Raw genomic sequence first — 5552 nt, 5'->3', positions numbered from 1 at the left:
CAGGACTATATTTGTTGATATAATAGGGATATGCTGTAGTGATTTAACAGTGACACAGCAGGATCGGAGGTGGCTGGATACACTTGGTTATTTACTGCATGGAGGGTAGGGTTACGCACACACCTACAGGAGGCCCTCCCATTGAGTCACGAGGCTCAGAGTAGTTCCCCTTTTTTTCTCATGTCTTCAGACCACAGAGGTAAGGAGCTAGGATGTGGCTGGATCCTCTCCTAGTCCCAAGCTTGGTCAAGGCTTTGTGTGGAAGGAATCATACGTGCACAGTCCCTCTAAGACAGAACCTTAGAGAATACATGAAAGCTCCAAAGTAACCATGGGTGTCTTACAGAAGATCTGTATTGAGAAGGAGTCTTGATGTCAAGCTGCAAGGGATCTCTGTGCAGGTGTGAGCTGCAGAAACAGCCCTGCTCGAGGGCAGGTCCTGTGGTGCAGCCCGCTGCTGTGCAGCAGAGCTGGAGGGGCACTTGGGCTGCTCCCTCTTTTGGGGTAAGATGACTGCCTCCTTGCCGTGCTTTGTCTTAAGTCCCCTCTCAGTCTCAGCTGTTGAACTAAGTGTCAGCTACCAGTTGTTTGAGCCTCCCAGTCTGAGACAGCTTTGTGACGGTTCATCTCTTTGAGCCAGACTGTTTCCTGTGCTGCAGCTCATTGTCTTCCTCTGCAAGGCTGGGCAGTGCCCTGCAGAAGGGCTGAGCTGGAACTGGGACTGCTGCATTCCCTCACAGCTCCCCTGCCATTTCTCTTCTCTCTGCAGGCTCCAGTTCAACTTCTGCCTTCCAGCCGTGATCATCCCAGCCTGCAGGAGAGCAGCAAATGGCCGCAGCACATCCAGTTGAGGTAGGGGTTGGGGAAGCAGGCAGGAGAGGCCAAGGGGCCAGGGATGTGAATGCAGGGGTAGAGGGAGGTGTCCTCAGCCAGTGTGTGTGTGCTGGGGACAGAAAAGCAGCTGGGGTGTGAGGTTCTGTCCTGTGCGAGCTGCTTGCCTGGGCCTTGGCTGTTCCCAGCAAGGAGCCTCTTTGCTTTCAGGAGCCCGTGAGCTTTGAGGAGGTGGCCGTGTATTTCAGCAGGGAGGAGTGGGCGCTGCTGGACCCTGTGCAACGAGAGCTCTACCGGGACGTGATGTTGGAGACATACCAGTGTGTGGCCTCGCTGGGTGAGAGCTTGTTTGCCTTTCCTCCTCGTTAGGGCACCTTTGGCTGTGCAGAATGAGCCTCTGCAAGCCGGGCCTTGAATAAACACCATGCAGCTACATATTGACTCACACCACAGTGCCAGCAAGAAAGGAGATACTGAAAAGCATGAGTTTCAGAAGGGATTAGTATGCACGGCACTCTGATCAAAGCCACAGAGTCAGTGCTGGCAAGCAGGCATCAGCCAGGAGGGAGAAAACCAGCCCTTGTGTTGTGTGTTGCTTGGTGCCACCAGCTCCAGCTCACAGATGAATCCCTGGTTACTGCTATGGAATTGAGGATTTTCCATGCAATTGCCATCAACATTTTGATGCCTTGACCACTGGTAGACTGTAAGAAAACAAATAAGCTGTTGTAAAGTTAATTTGAAAGAAAAAATATCCCTTCACAATGTTCAGAGATGTCAAAACATTCTTTGCTCCAAGGGAAGCTGTAGGCACAGTGTCATTTAGACATAAATGGTGGTTTCTCCTTGGGGAGGGGCACAGAGTGGAACTGTTGAACAGGCACTGTGCCAGCATGAGGGAAATGCTCTCTTGTTCCCTGTTTCTCTCCCTGAAGCTCCACTTCCAGCCCCCAAGCCCATGCTGATCTCCCTGCTTGAACGAGGGGAAGACCCCTGGATCCCAGATGTGCGTAGCCCTGAGGCCATGCCAGGAGACCTCAGCCCAGGTGAGGTGGTGGAGGGAAGGGGAATGTTGGGGCTGTAAGAGCCTTCTCTGCCTGTGTTTTATTTTGGGCACCGTGTGCTATTGCTGCATTTCCTCTGTCATCCAGCAGCTGATGGGATCAAAAATACAAAGGAGGTTCCGCAGAGAAATTGTGTAGTGGAAATGCAGCAGAATCGCATCTCTGTGGAAGAAATCAGAAGGGATGTCCAGGAAGTCCTGCAGCAAGGTCAGGGTGAGCACATCAAGAAGCCCCTGGGAAAGCGTCTGGGAATGACACTGAGGAACCCAGTGGACTCCAACATAGGTCCAAAGCAGCCTGAGGAAACCAGGAGCAAGGATGTGTGCCAGATGAAAAAGCAGAATCCATGCACTGAGTGTGAGAAAAGCTTTAAACTGGATTCCAGCATCACTAGCCACCAGTGCACGCACTCAGCAAAGAGGCATTATGAGATCTGTGATTCTGCAGAGAGCATGAAATGGAGACTCCACCCCACTGGCCAGCAGTGCATGTACACAGGAGAGAGAGCCTTTGAGTGCTCTGACTGTGGAAAGACTTTTACGGACAGTGGGAGCCTCACTTCCCACCAGTGTATCCACAGAAGAGAGAGACTGTACAAGTGCCTTGAGTGTGGGAAGAGCTTGAAAGGTATTTCTAAACTCAAAATACACCAACGTGTCCACACAGGAGAGCGACCGTATAAGTGCCTTGAGTGTGGGAAGAGCTTCAAAAACAGTTCCAGCCTCACCATCCACCATCACATTCACACAGGAGAGAGACCCTGCAAGTGCTCTGAGTGTGGGAAGAACTTCAAAAACAGCTCTGAACTGAAGGTGCACCAGCGTGTCCACACAGGAGAGAGACCATATAAGTGCTCTGAGTGTGAGAAGAGCTTCATAAGCAGTTCTAATTTGAAGCTCCACCAGCGCATCCACACAGGAGAGAGACCCTGCAAGTGCTCTGAGTGTGAGAAGAGCTTCATAAACAGTTCTAATTTGAAGCTCCACAAGCGCATCCACACAGGAGAGAGACCATATAAGTGCTCTGAGTGTGAGAAGAGCTTCATAAGCAGTTCTTATTTGAAGCGCCACCAGCGCATCCACACAGGAGAGAGACCCTGCAAGTGCTCTGAGTGTGGGAAGAGCTTCATAAGCAGTTCTGATTTGAAGCTCCACCAGCGCATCCACACAGGAGAGAGACCATATAAATGTCCTGAGTGTGGGAAGAGCTTCAAAAGGCGTGCTGAATTGAAGATGCACCAGCGTGTCCACACAGGAGAGAGACCATATAAGTGCTCTGAGTGTGAGAAGAGCTTCATAAGCAGTTCTGATTTGAAGCGCCACCAGCGCATCCACACAGGAGAGAGACCATATAAGTGCTCTGATTGTGGGAATAGCTTCATAAGCAGTTCTGATTTGAAGCTCCACCAGCGCATCCATACAGGAGAGAAACCCTTTCAGTGTCCTGAGTGTGGGAAGAGCTTCAAAAGCATCTCTGAACTGAAGGTGCACCAGCGTGTCCACACAGGAGAGAGACCATATAAGTGCTCTGAGTGTGAGAAGAGCTTCATAAGCAGTTCTGATTTGAAGCACCACCAGCGCATCCATACAGGAGAGAGACCATATAAGTGCTCTGATTGTGGGAAGTGCTTCATAAGCAGTTCTGATTTGAAGCACCACCAGCGCATCCATACAGGAGAGAGACCATATAAGTGCTCTGAGTGTGGGAAGAGCTTCAAAAGGCGTTCTGAATTGAAGATGCACCAGTGCATGCACACAGGAGAGAGACCCTATAAGTGTCCTGAGTGTGGGAAGAGCTTTAAAAGGTGTTCTGAGCTGACACTGCATCAGAGCATCCATCAGGAAAAAGAGACCCTGTGAGTGTCCTGAGTGTGGTAAGAGCTTCAAAGGGAGTTCTGAATTGAAGCTGCACCAGCATATGCACACAGGAGAGAGACCATAGCTTCTGTCGGACATTTTAGAACATTTTGGCCAGGCCTGCATGCAGGGAGATGCCTGGGAACTTGTCTTTTCTCTCCCTCAGAGAATCCCATCTGCTGTGTTACCAGAATGTCTGCACCAGTGAGCTGAAATGGCAGGAAGCCTTGAGTGTGAGAAGGGCTTTGTGCCTAGCAGAGAGCTCCTCACACTCCCAGAAGAACTTCATGCAAAGCTCGGTCCTCATTAAACATTGCAGTCCACAGGACAGGTAGCTACTAGGAGTGCATCTCCTGCAGGAAGAGTTTCTCTCAGGGCTGGTGCCTCATTTCTCATGGGAAAACCCCCAGCAGGAGAGACCCTCAAAATGCTGGAGAGCCCGGGGATGAGGGAGACCAATGCTTCTCCCCATGCAGGAAGAGTTTGCAAAGGAGACGGCATCACCGACACCCTCTGCAGAAGGGACTTAACCCAGGAGCTTCAGATGGCCTTTCCTTGCTGCCCAAAGCACTTCTCTCACCATGCCCGCTTTCCACTTCTACTCTTCCCACCAGCTGCTTTTTGATGCTGTTTCCTAGTGGAGAAGTGGTTGTGTAGGGATCTGCTGTGTGTCTGTGTGCATGTGTTGCTCTCAGTCATTTCTGAGCGCACTGATGCATCCCAGAGAAGGGTCAGCAGAGCAGTAAGGTGGCTCTTGGAGGTTTTCTGAGAATCTTCTGTAGTGGAAAGAGAAGGGGGTGAATAAAGTAGCTGAGTTGTTCTGGAGCTTTCTTCACTGTAGTCTTGTTTTTGCTCTTAAAATAAATGTCAGCATGTGGAATGAGGAGAGGGAAAGGTGCAAGCAGGGTTTGGTTTTGGTGCCCTCTCCAGCCCACTGCTTGCTTCTGGACAAGGCATTTCCTTTCTTAATAGGGGAGATGCTCCAGGCCCTTCACCATCTTCGTGGCCCTCCGCTGGACTCTCTCCAAGAGATCCCTGTCTTTTTTGTACTGGGGAGCCCAGAACTGGACACAATATTCCAGATGAGGCATTAATAGGGCAGAGTAGAGGGGGAGGATCACCTCCTTCGACCTGCTGGACACGCTCTTTTTAATGCACCCCAGGATGTCATTGGCCTTCTTGGCTACAAGGGCACACTGCTGGCTCATGGCCAATCTGTTGTCCACCAGGACGCCCAGGTCCCTCTCAGCAGAGCTCCTCTCCAGCAGGTCTTCCCCCAGCCTGTACCGGTGCATGTAATTATTCCTCCCTAGGTGCAAGACTCTACACTTGCTTTTGCTAAACCTCATCCGGTTTCTTACTGCCCAGCTCTCCAGCCTGTCCAGGTCTCGCTGAATGGCAGCACAGCCTTCAGGCATGTCAGCCAATCCTCCCAACTTCGTGTCATCAGCAGACTTGCTGAGGGTGGTCACTATCCCCTCATCAAGGTTGCTGATGATGTTTCACAGAATCACAGAATTACCCGGGTTGGAAGGGACCTCAAGGATCATGTAGTTCCAACCCCCCTGCCTAGCAGGGCCACCAAACATACACCTTTACTAGATCAGGTTGCCCAGGGCCCCGTCCAACCTGGCCTTGAACACCTCCAAGGACGGGGCATCCACAACCTCACTGGGCAGCCTGTTCCAGGACCTAACCACTCTTCTAGTAAAGAACTTTCCCCTAACATCCAACCTAAATCTTCCCTCCTTCAACTTAAAACCATTTCCCCTAGTCCTGCTATTATCAGCCCTTTCGAAGA

General features: G+C 51.1%; 1 pseudogene across 1 annotated transcript; it reads left to right on the top strand.

Moving 5' to 3' along the window:
- Window positions 1–972: 972 nt before the first annotated feature.
- LOC146750985 (uncharacterized) lies at window positions 973–4576 on the top strand (annotated as a pseudogene). Its single transcript, XR_014941986.1, has 3 exons — window positions 973–1168; window positions 1767–1877; window positions 1983–4576. The product of XR_014941986.1 is annotated as an uncharacterized LOC146750985 (transcript).
- The last annotated feature ends 976 nt before the right edge of the window (window positions 4577–5552 follow it).

The sequence above is a fragment of the Coturnix japonica genome, unplaced genomic scaffold (assembly GCF_054131305.1).
Source record: "Coturnix japonica strain WE unplaced genomic scaffold, WE-NBRP24 Scf205, whole genome shotgun sequence".
NCBI lineage: Eukaryota > Metazoa > Chordata > Aves > Galliformes > Phasianidae > Coturnix > Coturnix japonica.
This window is presented reverse-complemented; position numbering and strand designations above follow the sequence as displayed.